Here is a 16,061-nt window from a genome sequence, read left to right on the forward strand (position 1 = left end):
TCGAATATCTATACGAGTGTGTATGTGTGTGTTTGTATGTGTTTATAGGATACGAGTGCAATACAAGTGGCTGCATTGTGAGTTGAATTTTGTATGTTAGTGATCGTATCTGTATCGTTGAATCCGACAAAGAAAATCTTTTTGCACGATTCGCAATGTTACAAAAATGTTGAACGTTCTCGACGTTCCGATCAAATTCTGATACGTTGGTTAATAATATTACATATTTATTTTGGGAATAAAGGGATGAAATATTTTAATAAAGAAAGATCGAGTAGGTAATTGAATTTGACGAGTTCGATTCTTATTTTTACTTTTCAATATAACAAGGAAAGAATCAAGTGTTATCAGAGAGAGAGAGAGAGAGAGAGAGAGAGAGAGAGAGAGAGAGAGAGAGAAGAGGACACTGATTTAAAAAAAAATTCTATACAGTTGTAGAGTTCTATTATGTCAGTAGTAAGACCTAACATTTTATTTTTCTATCTAATATTCATTGGAAATAATACCGAATCGTAAATCACATATTATGCATTTTTAAATTTGCATGCAAGAAAGAAAGAAAGAAACGTATAGATACGTAACACTATATCCATAATTGCATGTAAGTCTATAAAATAGAAAGATAGGGAAATAATATTAGCGAATAAGGTTAAAAGAAAAAAAAATCGATTGAAAGAAGGCAAGCAAAGTTGGTAGTCTAGAAAAGGTAAAAAGTTTGTAAAGTGTTACGGTAACGTTCCGCCATATCTCATCCCTCGCCATAATGCAAACGTATAAACGGAGGAGGGAGTTTGGCGGTAAAAAAAAATGGTTATAGAGAATTGCTCTCTTTGCGTGGCACGCCATATATCATAATTATCGAAAGCGAATCGTCTATCGTATTTATGATGGCCAATAGGGTATATAGAACGACAGGTTTATCGTTTGGTTCGTACGTTTGGTTCGTTCGTTCTATTTATCGATTTCGACGAGCGAAATGGGACGTAGGAAGATGGATGAAAATGTGCTTGTTGTTGGTAGAAGGAAAGCGGCCATTTTGTCTGTGTATTCGTGTTCATCGTGCGCGTGTGTATTATTCGTCATGGTAACGAAGCGTAGCGCGCAGAAGCGAGCCTCGCCGAATCAATCTGGCGAAGCCACACCCTCTGACCTAAAGCCGTATTATCTCGATAAAACGCTAAGGGAAATGTCAGGCTGTAGTAAGAGAGAGAGAAAGACAACGATGTCAGCCATTATTACAAAGCCAAGAGTAAAATAGGAAGGACTTCGATCGTGTTGGAAAGACTCTAAGGTTGGCCCGAATTCGAGATTCTCATTGCCATCGGAAAGACGATAGGATAGTCTTCCTTAGATTTATTAGACTTTTTGCTTCTATATTTGGAATATCCTTGTCTTGCAATTAGTTGAAAAGTCAGGTTAAAAAAATGGCGAGTCGTATAGTTACTACAATAGTTTTCATTTCATTTTATTCTCATTAACTTGTAAGCTTATTTATTAATCAATCAATTCGAATTAGGTTCACATTATAGATAAAGTGTTCACGTTATTAATATGTAATAAAAATATTATTATCTAAAATTAAAAAGATCGAATAGTTGTTACCTGACCGTTGTCATTTTATCTTATATTTGTTCCTTCTTTTTTTTTTTTTATTTAATGTTGTTTATTCTTTGAACCCTTAACTCCTTTCATTAGTCGTGTCGAAGGAATCTTGTCGCTGTTATCTTAAATGCGATCTGTCATGAGAGTATTCAAGGATTGTCATGGAAATTATTTCTTTATCGTCATTTCAATTTCGGTACGACGTTGTTCCACGTTTTTTTTTATCTGAGTCTTCCCGTTCATCGTTCAAATAAACTACCGTCCGAGAGTTTCATGGGGTTGCCTCACATGATTCTATGGGTTTCTCTTACGTTATGTCTTTATAGATCTTTTCTTTTTTCTTATTTCTTCTTCTTCTTCTTCTTCTCTGGTGATTCGACTTTCGACCAACACAACCAACCAACCATCGTTTGCCGTGCGTCATTTCTGCGCGTGGAAATCATAATTTCGATCCATCATATTCGTGTCTCGCGATATCCCTTTGTTCTGTCATTTTTTCTCTTCACGCGAAATAAATCGTAATTTTTCTTAAACGCATGTTGTTCTATGCTGTAAGTTAAAGTTCTATATGGTGTTTTTGAAATATCTTTGAAAATATTACTAACGTGTCTATGAATCCCTATGAACAACCCCCTTTGTGTTCGTATCATCGTATCGTTTGACACATTCAATCTTTTTCTTATATAACGTACAAATAGCACCAGTTATAAGTTAACAAAAAAAAAAATAAATTGATCATAAGGTAAAATTGCGAATATACAAGGTCGTATTGAGATAAATGTAAAGATAGAGATAAAGATAAATAAAAAGAAATGAAAAGTCATTTGGGAGGGCCTGAATCAAAGTTTGAATCAGTCTTAAAATCGATGGTGTTAAGACTCTTGGAGTCTCTAAGACTTTTAGGCCTGAGGCTGGGTCGAATAAACGACTATAGGATCGGATCCAAGCTCTCAGTGGTCCTTTAGCTTCTTCTCTCCCTCTTTGAAGTGGCTGTACAACCACGGACACGTAGATTCTATCTCGCCATTCAAGCCGGCTAGGTAATAAAACTCTTGCGTCCATTATTTACTTGCATTATCGTTACTTTACGCCCACGTGGACGCGCCGTATTTATGGTGAAATTATTCAGCATTATTTCGCGGATATGAATAAGATTGTAGATACGGCCAAACGATAGATATATAATTCGCAAAATCTCTTGGACCGTTGAGAGAAGAAGAAAAATAAAAGAAGGAGAAGGAGGAAGAGGAGGAGGATGAGGATGACGCGTGCCTCTCAGAGGATGGCGTAGGAAGAGAGAAAAGGGGGTCCCCGACTGTGGATAGTAAAAGCCGACGCGATCGAAGCTCAGACACGAATTGCGGTCCTTTGTTTCATAACGCCAACGATCCTTCCCTCCAAGAATATTTCTTTACTTATTTTTTTATGGGAGAGGAAGCTGAATTGTAGGTATAGTTGTTAGGTAAAACAACAAACCGATGAGAATGTTTCTCACTTGATCGATCGATCGATCGATCGATTGATCGTTGGATTTCAATGAATTTTCTTCTTTCATTTTTTTTTTTAATGTTTGTCGTCCTTCGTAATATTATTTTCTAACTTATGTTTTAAAATGAAGATAAATGTGATCTCAATGATCGGTATGATATGGGTACTATACCCAGGTATTGTTTAACGATAGTCATACGCTAATCGCTGACATTCCGTTCGTACCACTAGCCGCCATACTTTTGTACCTATCACGTTTTTCTATGTGACTATGTATTTTCTACATGCATATGTATGTACGTCGCACGCATACGGCATTCGTTTCGAAGGTAACATCGTAAATCACATCTGTCTTCGGTGCGAGCTCACCTCCTCTAATGCAAGTTTATTCGATCAAATTGGAAGAAATAGGTTTGGTGAATTTCGAAAAAAAATCGAAGACACGAAACTTGCCACACGAAATAATTTAAAAAATTCATTTCGTATCTTTTTATTTAACTAAATTAAATTTTTGATATTCGTAATAAAAAGAAACGAAGTTACTTTTATAAAATTTTAAATGGTTGAGTTTATAATTCGTAGAGCAACGCAACTTTCATTGTAAGCCAAGTTTAATTTCACATCATTTCAAATGGTTGAGCTTGCAATTCGTAGAACAATGCAACTTTAATTATAAGCCAAGTTTCATTATCAAAAACTCTTATTTTTATTTTTATTAATATAAATTATCAATATTCGTAAAAACAAAAAGAAATGTATTCTATAATTCAAAATGGTTGAGTTTGCAACTCATAGAACAACGCAACTTTAATTCTAAGCCAAGTTTAGATTCAGAAACTTTGCGTTATCGTCTTATAAAATAAAGATCTCTTGGTATTACCGATTGCAATAGTCACCAGTGCACCGATCTTGTGCAACGATATTTTCGTAGAAGCTAACAGGGCATGATCGGTAGGAGGAGGAGGAGAAGGTGGTGGAAAAGGAGGGGGATCGAAGATGAGGTGGAGGCGAGGAAACGAATTACTTTCGACGAGAATATCATTGTTCCCCGTAGAGATTTCGTAAGTAGATTGGCATTTGTGATGCAAGCCGAGCTACACTGACCTTTAAACAACTTTCTTTAGGCTACGCGTGACTTGATCTCAGAACTCGACTCCTCGAGTTCCCTTGCTCACCAGTTTGATACGTTGTCGTATTCAATACATATACATTTATATATATATATGTATTATCTATTTCTCGTTTGTAGGTATATTTGAGAGAGTTGTAGGCTCACGTACCAGAAGAAATAACGTTTTAATATTACCACGAACTTTGTTGAACTTACATTAGTCGAGAAAAGCGAACGTGTATCTTTTAACTTAACAAAAAATTTATGTAAATTACGTATACGTAAGAAGAATTATATCTTCAATCGAAAATCTAAATCCAAAGACGGCACCGTTTCAAACCATCTGTCATCTAACCATAAATATTATACTTTGATTTAAGTCATGAGTCTATCATCTTTTAACGAGGTCACCGGGACATTCTTTTTGATCTCTTTTGAAAAAAAAACAAATCTCTTTTCTTTCTTTAAATTCGCGTTTACGAACGAGAAGGAAATAACAACATGGCTTACGATTTCTCCATAAACACAGACCATGGAAATTTATGCGCGACGATACGATACAATGATTGTAACTTAAAGAGATCATAAATATGAAATGCAACACTTTGAACGGTCGTGATCCGGTGAATTGGTTGTACCAAAGGGAAAGTTTTTTTTCATAAGAACATCTCTTTCACGTATTTTGAATTATGATATAAATAAAACATTTATATATGTATAGGAACATTGTGTAAAAATAATTTCAAGTAAATAATTAACACGTTCTATGCTAACCCTGACGCAACCCGGACTTGTCATTCAGGCCATTTAATTTTGCTTGAACAAAATCAACCATTACATGTAATTATTAATTATAAATATATATATATTAAATATAATAAATATATTTTAAATATACAAACTTATGTGCTTTGTTTTATATTGCAGTTTGTATAATGCATCAATATTTTAATAGAAATATTTTTTTACAGAATTAAATTTATTATAAACATATATTTTCAGAGCATTAAATAAATATGACTAATAATAAGTGTACAACCAATGGTATACTTGGCACGGAACTTGTTAAACATTTAAAATATTTTACCTGATTTCATCATTATCAAAAATATTAAATACTATGTTCATGATTTTCATGAAAATAGTATCGTTTGAAAAGACCTATCGTAACAGACACAACGTTAAAGTATACTAATACAAATATGTGTATTACCAGCAGCAACTTTTGGGTAGAAAATTACTTAATGAATATGTGGACATGCAACAACGCATTATGGGGTATTAAAACGCACGCACGCGTGCGTGGGCACATCATCGTTGTTTCCCTTTTGCTTTTCTCCTTCCATCTTTCTTCGACTCGTCAGCCTTCCCCTAAGCCCTTCTCTTCTCTAACCACCACTGACGTCACTAACGCCATAGAGTTCCTCTTCTTCTATATATATATATTTTACCAGACTCATCGGGTTCTAGCTTGTCCCGTTTTGACAAACGATTCTCGTGTTACCTTTACCTAGCACGTGCCATAAGCGCGACCCTTTATTTCAGCCCTCTCCTGTTAGCACGCGTGACCCCCACAGTTTGCTCTTTGACACTGTTTACCGAGAAAGCCTATGCTTCTTTATTCCTCATATGGTTTATTCTTTATCGTTCAAAAAAAAAAAAAAATAAACAACAATCTACTCTGACAATTTATATAAAATTTTTTCATGAGAAGGTTTTTAATAATCCTCGAGGACACATGAATTTAGTTAGAAAAATTCGATATCTTTTTATTCCTTATTATGGGTAGATGACGAACGTATTAAATTTGGCGTTAGGAATGGGTTAAACGGTGGCAAATAGCTATCACGAGGAATGAAAGCGACGACGTGGTTAAAAGGAGTCGCGTGCCTGACCCCGAACGTCCGCAACCCGCGGTCGTGTCCGGTCGTGGAACGGTCGGGTCGATTCCATCCTTCTTCTTCTTCTTGGTTTCCCTCGCTCCACACCTACTTTACCTATCCCTACCAGACCTACTACTACCACCACCAGTAACGATAACAGACAGAAGCAGCAGTCGTGGTGCGCTAAAACCACGAGCCAAGCTATGAGCTTAGTCGGCGCTTCATCATCGATCTCTTATTGTTAGACGCTCGTCTCACGCGATCCGCACATCCTGTTAACGTATATATGTATGTATGTATGTATGTGTATGCTTCGCTCATTAGCTGAGAGGAGCCCTTTTTTCTGACTTTGTATATTAAACCTTGGCGCATGCTTCGTAACGCATAAATAATCCACCAACACCTGGACGCACGCGACAACAAATTGCGTTTATTGTTCACACAACCTTTTTTTTTCTTTTATTTAACACTTTAAACATAAAAACAATTGTATAACAATCTAAACCCATTGACTGTCAGGCATATTTAGAGCGTCTTGCCTTAAATTTTTAAAAATATAATAATATTAAGTTACTGATATAATATTGTAATGGTATTTACAATAATTGATAATTAATATTTTTTACACCATATAAATATTTTATTCAACCTTTTTAATAATTCTTAACGCAAATAACCATTTGTAATTAATCTAAAATTGCAGCACACACTACGAGATATGTCTCGTAGTTAGCAGTCAATGGGTTAAATTTACCAATGTTCGGTATATTATCTGAGCAAACAGTAATGTTAATTTTATTTAGGGAATTATTTTGAATTCCAGACGTTTTTTGGTATTTTTTTTATTTTCATTTTGGTAGCTAACGAAGCTTACGAATCTCGTTGAATTTATTGCGAGATGCAAAAGGGGTTTCTTAGCTTCAGGCGACTGGGCGCGTCCACCGTATTATTATGCTACTTTGTTGTTCCGTGTTATATCGCCTCGTCATTCTTAAGCCGACGTTGGAACGATGATCATACACGATCAAAAGAACGTGACGCGTGCGGAAACACGATTTCGTTTGTTACATCACTCATATGTGTATGCATGTATGATCTTTTAACCCTAAGACTTTAGCTAAATGGCCAATTGTTTCTCACAAGTCAATTATTTTTAAATTAAAGGTCTCTCTTCTTTTTAAAAAATAAAGTAACCTCAAGATTTATTAAATTACAGAAACAATCAATGATCATACCTAACATGCATTGATGAACGTTCAAGACAATTAAGAATAACTCGTGTTTAATCGTTTCTAATATTGAAATGTTTGATACACACGCGTAAAGAATGTTTTAACTAGAAAAACAAAAAGAAAAAAAAATGTAAGGTTCAACGCAAAAGAGATCAACTTTTGCGATGCCGCATTAGGTTGATTACATGGCTCGTGTTCGCAATGTAAGAGGAGTCAGCTGGTTGGGTTGGTAGAACGTTCGAACTTCCGTGCTACCTAGACATCATCGAGTCCCCTACTTGTAATTTGCACCTGGTGCTTTGATTCTATCTTCTCCATTTTACCAGATGCAATCCTGATAATATGACGATGCATTCTGACGATTGAAAGAGTCACCCTTTTTGGTCAAGAAGAGAAACAAAAAAAGAAATCTTTTAACTACATTTAAGTAAAAGCGTCCTCGATCACAGTTACAATATCATGAATAATTATCCAATTGTTTATAATTTTTGTTTTAATCATTAATAAGAATTTTTATAACAAAGCCATAATATAGGTGTATCTATTTTTTATTTATTACAATTATTACAATTATACAATTAATTATTACAATTGACGTTTTTTGGGTTAACCCTTTGAGTGCTGAATAATTTATTATTAACCAGATTCTAATAATAAATTATATTTAATAATTAAAATTTTTATATATTAATTAAATACAATTTAAATAATTTTTATTTTAAAATTATATTTTTTAATATATTTAATATAAATTCAATATTATTTAAATTAAATTTAATATAATTTATTTAATTAATATAAACATTAAATTATTTCACATTAATATTAACAAACACCTATATACGTCGATAGACTACTCTGGTAATTTTTACCAAACGCATATATGCGTTATATAACACTCACGCATATATAACACTCTAAGGGTTAATTTGCTTGACAAAATAAAAAGAAATGATTATAATTAGGAAAGTTTTACTAATGCGTAATATTTGACAAAGATATTTGTTTTTCCCGCGCAAAGAACGATCCACGTCCCTACCATGATCATCGATATCACATATATATAGAGAAAGAGAGAGAAGGATAAAAAAGGGTCGAGATCGATCCATTGAATCAAAAAAGGGAGAAAGCTAACGTTGGAAACGTGAATTCCGGGGGTTCTACTCGTGTTGACGAAAGTAATAGCACCGTTGTTCCGGTCGAAGGATCATTACGCGCTCGTATCTAATGTCTCGAACCATAGTCACCACACTACCACCACCACAACCATCACCACCATTGCCAACAGCAGTGTATAAACCTGGCGACCCCCGCGCTAATGCACTTTTAATTAATTAAACGGCCTGATGGGCTTCTTCCCTTCCACTTCTTTCCCCTTAGCTCATCCGTTGACCTCGCGTGCCACTCGATCTAGGTGCAAACTCATTCCCGTAGACTTCGTTTCCTAATCTAAACACCTCTCTCTCTTTCTTTTTCTCTCATTCCCTCTATCACGAAACCCCCTTCTGTTTCTTTCATTTAGATCGAAACCGAATGAAACGTCGAAAAGGATTCTAATCTCTCGTTTACTTCGAAATCGTATTTATCGTAACATCTGCTAGACCTTTCGACAACCTACTCTAACATTGCTCGTATATTCATTTAAATAAACATTTTTGTTAATTATATTATCTCGTTTGTTCACACTTAACATTTCTAACCATAGAACTCGATTCGAAAATCGATTTTAAATAAAATGTTTTGTATATTTTGAATGATTGATATAACAATATGTTTCCGTAACATTTAATTAGTGAAACATGTTACTATAATTGAATAATTTCATTCATATAATACCTGGTTTAATTATTATCGAATGCCCAGCAAATTTGACATTGTTTTTACCCCCCTTCAGATACAACCTTATTTATATATCATTATTATTTATATTATTATTAGAATTAACACTATGCAATTCGCACGTCTAATCTAGATTTTTTCGTGTCGCGGTATATAAATATATCTATATATATATATCCCGAATGGCACCAACGTGAAGCCATCAGCACTTACCCAAAAGTTTTTGCATGGCACCAACGTGGAACCACCTGACGTCATAGTGTTAATGTAAATTACAGGGTCCGATCGTAAACTACGTATAATTAACTACTAATCAGTTATCAATTTATATTTTTCAATAAAGTGTTAAATACATTCCATTAATTTTTTTTTTTTGAGTTAGAAAAATGTGGGTTTAATTTTGTTATGTGAGATTAGGAAAGAGGATGATGGGTGGGTCTATTTGATTCGGGTAGAGTCAGATTGAAGAAGCTAACGGAGTTGTTGGGACCACCCGAGGGTATGGCCCAACCAGACCAACGGTGTCTTTTTGTTGTAGCCTCTACGCTCCTGTAATTAAACTCGCCGAATGACGTTGATTTAGTTACTTACTGCGCTCTACATCGTTGCGAGCAAAAGAGACACGCGCGTTAGCCTAAGCGTACCCTTGAATCGCCGCCATTCGGAATAAATTCGCAACAGCGAGTCATTTTTCATACTCGACTTATTTCGCGTATAATGTTTATGCGAGGATGTAAATAACGCTCTCTGCTATGTGTCTGGTATTTTTTTTTTATTTTTTTTAATTTTTTTTTTTGCTTTTGTTTCTTATCCTGCTTTTAGTTTTGTTCGCTCACGCATTTGTATATTTGCATTTGTGAATGTAACATAGATCCTTTTAAATGATTCTAGTACTAATACAAAATATTACTTAATGATAATATTGTTTTTTGAATTAGAATTGTAAAAATATTTATGCTATTTAAAGAAAATTGCAATGATAACGTATAGTTGAATTAGATCAATGTTTCTAATGCATGTGAAATGTAACATGGGTTATTTTAAGTAGTTTGATCATAGTTATTTTATTTTATATATTAAAAAATGAACTAAAATATTACCTTTTAAATTAGAATCGAATTAATAATAAAAAATATTTATATTGTTCAAAAAAAATTGCAACGCGATGATATATAGTTAAATTATATCAATCCACCTAACGCATATAAAATGTAACATAGAGTATTTGAAATAATAAAATCATAATTATTCTAATTTATATATTAAAAAATAATTTTCTAAGGATGGTAGTATACTTTAGGAAGAAAATTAGCCAAACCAATTATATATATATCTCATAAAATATACCTATCTAATTAAATAATAATCTATGAACATCGAATAAAAAGTCAATGAACTTTTCTCAGTTCATATCATTCCAAAGTTGATCTAATCTCAACGACGATTAAGACCAACCTCACATTTCTTATTTTCGTGACCGTCGAGAAAGACTAAAAAAAAGGAGAACAAAACACTTGCACAAGAGCAAAGAACATCTGGGACACGGTATATAATTTTGTGAACGTAAATCGCGACTTTTATCTCACTCGGTAATAAAGTAAACTAAAAAGAGGGAGGGAAGGAAAGAGAGTGCTCGAATCTCGTCGAAGGAAATAAATACGAGCCTGAACTAACCCGATGATGATGAAGAAGAATAAGAAGACTAAAAATAAAAATAAGAAGAAGAAGAAGAAGAAGAGGATCAAAAGACTTTCAAAAAGGGGGTCCCCACTCTTATAATATAATATTTACGATATTCAAAAAAATAAAAAAACATGAAAGAGCAAGGAATGAGGAACGTGGCTTGCGTTCTTGTTAATTAAATGCTTTATAGCCGCGACTAAATATTCCAATTTTTGTATTCAATTAGCCACGGCTATATTTCCCTCTCTCTCTCTCTCTCTCTCTCTCTCTCTTACTCTTTTTTTCGTTCTTATGGTCCTCGTTCTTTTCTTTCTTTCTTTCTTTCCTTTAGAGGCCCACTATCTCGAAAAGTGCAGCTATATGTATACGGTAGATAGGGATGCTCCGTTCTGGTGCAAGATGCAGGACGATTAGAATGAATGGCCGCTATAAATCAGCTCCCTCGTTGGAAGAAAGAGAGAAAGAGAGAGAGAAAAAGAGAGTTGCAAGGAAGTAGCATGGAAGGTTGAGAAGAGAAGCTACGTGCGAAGGCCACGACGATGAGGATACGAGCAACAACACGCGAGCAACACACGAAAAAAACACGTATATATATATATATATATACGTATAAAAATATTTTGACTTTGACTCGCCCTACAAACATTTTATTTTTCTACATTCTTTTTATGTACCCCTACAAACGACATTCGAACAACTTAGGTAAAATTTCAATTCAAGAAAAACTTAGTTTTGTTAAATATTCGATATCGATTTCAAAGAATGATCGATGATGGAAAATAACTTTTAGAAAAAGATTCTTTTTTATCTGAATTTTCTACTTTACAGGGTAGTTTATTAGTGAACGTAAATTCACGTAGGTAGATGAGCGTTATTTTCGTTATTTATTTTTTTCTTCTTGTATCCTCACTCTTCTACTTTTCTTTTGGTTGGTTTCCCTGGGTCCAGGCTAATCTACCTACTACTACTCCCCAGTACCCAAATAATCCTGATCCAGTGACTTCTCGCCTCGTGCCCGACCCGTGTCCAAAGAAAATAAACGACTTTCAGAGGGAACACGGTGACATCCTCAGAGACCGGTCACGAAACCAACCAACCAGCCAGCCAGTCTTTTTCTCCCTTTACTCTGCTTTCCCTTTGGGGCTACGTAATTATCTGTGAAGCCTTTATTGATTCTCCTCTTCTGAATCCAAAGGGTGGGAGGGGTTTTTTTTAGAGATGTATATCTTTTTAATAGACCGCGGCGTACGCTCGCGCCCAACCAACCAACCAAGCAACTCACATCCAACCAAGTTGCTTGCAAAGGCAACACCTTTTGAGCTTTTAACATCAGAGTTTAGAGACTTCGATTTTTTTTGGTTTGTTTTTTATTTCGATAGATTCAAAACTAAATCATTTGGTTACACTTATACCATCACAATTCCATCAAATACATTTTGATTAACGAATCAACATAAGCAAAAGTAAATTTACGTTGGTACGAAAGTAAAAGCTGTGAGTTGGTTGTGTCGTTACGTTCAACCGATCTTACAACTTTATTTCTTCTTTTTCTTTTTTACAATTACGGATAATAAACGACACGGTCGATCGTGTACTCTCCGCCGGTCCGATGCCGAGCGATTAACCGTTATGGTCGTCGATTTTACTCGGCCAGTATCTCTGTCCAGTCCAAGATGAAATTGTTTTTTTTCTTTTTTTTTTTATTATTTTTTTTTTCAGTTCGATCCACCGAGTACGGGATGTCAGGATCCGCGATCCCTCGTTACCTACCAGCCTCCGGATTCGGTGTCAGTGTGAGAAAAACCGGTTAGAACGAGGAACCTTCGTTGAAAGTGATAGTCGCATTTCTGGATCGGTACCTACCGACCTAGCACCAACAGACTTTTTCTTTCTTTGATATTAACGTGATGAGCAGAAAGTAATCTCGACCACCCACCCCCACTACGATACTCTTCTTTTTTGTCTTGAAAAGTAATTAAATAATTTTTATTATTATTTTAGATACAGTGTAACCCGTGTTACACGTTTTTCCTTTTAATTTTCAATGTGTGACAATTATTCTAATTAATTTGAACAAATATATCAACGTGATGCAAGGAAAGTAACCCCGATCACCCCCACCATGATACTCTTACTTTATTTCGAAAAACAATTAAATAATTTTTATTATTATTTTAGGTACAGTGTAACCCATGCTACACGTTTGTCATTTTAATTTTTGATTCAATGCATGCCTTAATTAATTATCCTAATTAATTTGAACAAATCTATGACCGTGATTCGAAGAAAGTATCCTTATCCCCACCCTTTCTTCACAATATTCTTATTTTGTTTTGGAAAATAATTAAACAATTTTTATTATTATTTTACTTATAGTGTAGCCCGTGCTACATGTTCCTCGTTTTAATTTTAATTCAATGCATGCCTTAATTAATTATCCTAATTAATTTGAACAAATCTATGACCGTGATTCGAAGAAAGTATCCTTATCCCCACCCTTTCTTCACAATATTCTTATTTTGTTTTGGAAAATAATTAAACAATTTTTATTATTATTTTACTTATAGTGTAGCCCGTGCTACATGTTCCTCGTTTTAATTTTAATTCAATGCATGCCTTAATTAATTTTCCTAATTAATTTGAACAAATCATTTTTTTTTCGGGGAAAAAAAATAGAAAAAGGAACGAAAAAGTTTATGCGAATTAAATTAAAAAATTCGAAAAGGATTATCAATGTTCGATATCAAACCGGTGACATCAGTTCGTTTGACATTATTTAGGATAATCTTATATAGTGATGGTTATAGTATAACACCAGGTTTATAAATGTACCCCAACCATTCTCACTAACCAACCAACCAACCAAGCAAGCAACCAAAAAGCCTCGAGATCTTTGACAAGAAATATTTGCTGTCCCATCGAAATCGGAACGATCGTAAATTAACGTTATCTGGGTTGTATTGGGCTTAAGTCGTCGTTGATATTAGGAGAACTTTGGTCATTTTTTTTTTAACTTGGTACCCCTACTATTTTTTTTTATTTACATTTCTTTTTTTTTGACAGGTACTACCTTTTTTTCTTTTAAGGCAATCATATAATTTTGAAATAATAAAAAGAATAAAAATACGAATTGTAATGTAAAATATATATATATATATATAGTTATATTAAAAGTTATACTATAATAGTTATAGTTATATTATAATATAATATATATTATTAATATAATAAGTTAATATATATAATATATAAATATATATATATATAGGCTAAGGATACTTTCCTTACATATATATTTTATTTTACTTTATATATATATATACTTCTTGTAAAATTAGGTGTCGTATCCTTATTGCCGGATAGTTTAGTTAACGAAAAGTGAATCATCTTGGTTTACGTAGACACGTTTTAATCGAGGAAATAGTCTGCCGAGTCGAAGAAAAGGAAGAAGAAAAAGAAAAAGAAGAAAAAGTCGAAAGAATCGTCGTGCGTGATCTCTGTTTAAACTCGGTGCGGTCTTATTTGTACATTTCCAACGACTTCGGGGAACGAGAGTTTCCTGTTCCACGATCACACCACCACCACCAACACCACAACGTTCGAGTCAATTTGACGTTGACGTTGTCGTCGCTGTCGTCAACTTATTTTCACCTGACCTCGATATTTTTTAACCACATTGTAACCCGATCTTCCATTACATATTTCAACATTTTCGAACGAATTTTCAAACTTTTACGCAGAACAAGCAAATTCGTCATACGATCTTATCACATATATATATCAGATATAGTATCTTGAGATTATAATCGATCGATCGATTTTTTTTTTTTTTTGAGGGTCCCTTTTATCGATCTCGTCAAATAATCTTTTATTACCGCGAAAAAAATAACCCTTTTAAAACTGGTATGATTTATGAAGACTATTGTAAATTATTTCGAAATTTTCGAGTTGAAAGAATTAATCGATGGATTATTTTACATTAACCAATAAAATTCATTTTATCGTAGTTTTAACATCGTTGAACGTACCTGTAAGATTTTTCTTTTGTATTTATTCGATCAAGATAAGTAAAATGTGTTTTTTTTTCTTTTCTAATCGATCGCACACGTGACTGTAAACCATCGCCGAGAATCGCGAAAAAAAAATACAGGATTGACGAATGAAACGAACAATCGATAGGATCTAATCTATGACAATAAGGACTAAAAATGACGCATGAATAAACGTCACCGCCCAATGCGGTAACTCGCGTCACCCTGTCCTATGTCATCGTCATGTAAATCAAGCGAATTCAAAAACCATCGTCGTCAGGCCTTTCTATTCGATCGAAGTTTAATCGTTCCCTTTTCAACAAAACTATGATTACTCTCTTTGAGAAAAGATTTTAACTATATATATTTATAAAGAAATTGTATAATTAAAATTTAAACAAATTTGATCCTAGTTTTATTTGTTAAAGTATCCAAATCGCTGGTATCATAATAATAATAAAATAAATATTTCCATTTATCCAAAAATAATCATAAAAATATACAATTTCATACCATTAAGTGTATCTTTTTGTAGCTAAAATTTCATTATTTTATAATAATATTTTATAAAATATGAAATTTGTGGTCAGCCTAAAAAATACTCTTTTTATATATATATATATACCAATCTTTTAAATTATTTAATTAATATACATTGTTTTACAACATTAAACTTAGATTTTATTACATTTATATTAACTAGTAATTATATATTCCTACCAAAGAAATAATCATATTTATAAAGTAAATTTAAAATTGAAGAAAATTTTATCCCAATTTTAAGTCTAAAAAAAAAAAAAAGGAAACTACTATTAGTTATCTCTCTTTATATACAGAAAAAAAAATTCATCTCTCTTAACGTGTTTCCAAGTAAAATTTACGTTTTCCTTCTTCAACGATTCTACCCGTCCTCTCTTTGCGTTCAAGCAAAAGATTCAGAATAGCCTACGGACACGCAAATTTCTTTCTATCGAGACACGCGAGCTCTTCTCTCTTCTTCGACGTTCGTCGATCTCGATGAGAAGAAAAACAAAAAAAATAAAAAACGTCGATGCAAAGAATAAAATCAAGCAAAAAAAAAAAAATACACAGGAAGAAGAAGAAGATATATATAAAGAAGGAAGAGCAAAATAAAGAATACAAAAACCATAACAAACGTAAAAATGCAGAAAAAAAGGTTGAAAGAAGACAG

General features: G+C 33.4%; 1 protein-coding gene across 2 annotated transcripts in view; it reads right to left on the bottom strand.

Moving 5' to 3' along the window:
• Nucleotides 1-16,061, bottom strand: part of LOC107066261 (uncharacterized) — a 58,213-nt gene that overhangs the window by 10,591 nt on the left and 31,561 nt on the right. The gene's annotated exons all lie outside the window — the stretch shown is intronic.

This window comes from Polistes dominula, unplaced genomic scaffold (assembly GCF_049000335.1).
Source record: "Polistes dominula isolate Pdom_NZ unplaced genomic scaffold, Pdom_raw_medaka contig_16, whole genome shotgun sequence".
NCBI lineage: Eukaryota > Metazoa > Arthropoda > Insecta > Hymenoptera > Vespidae > Polistes > Polistes dominula.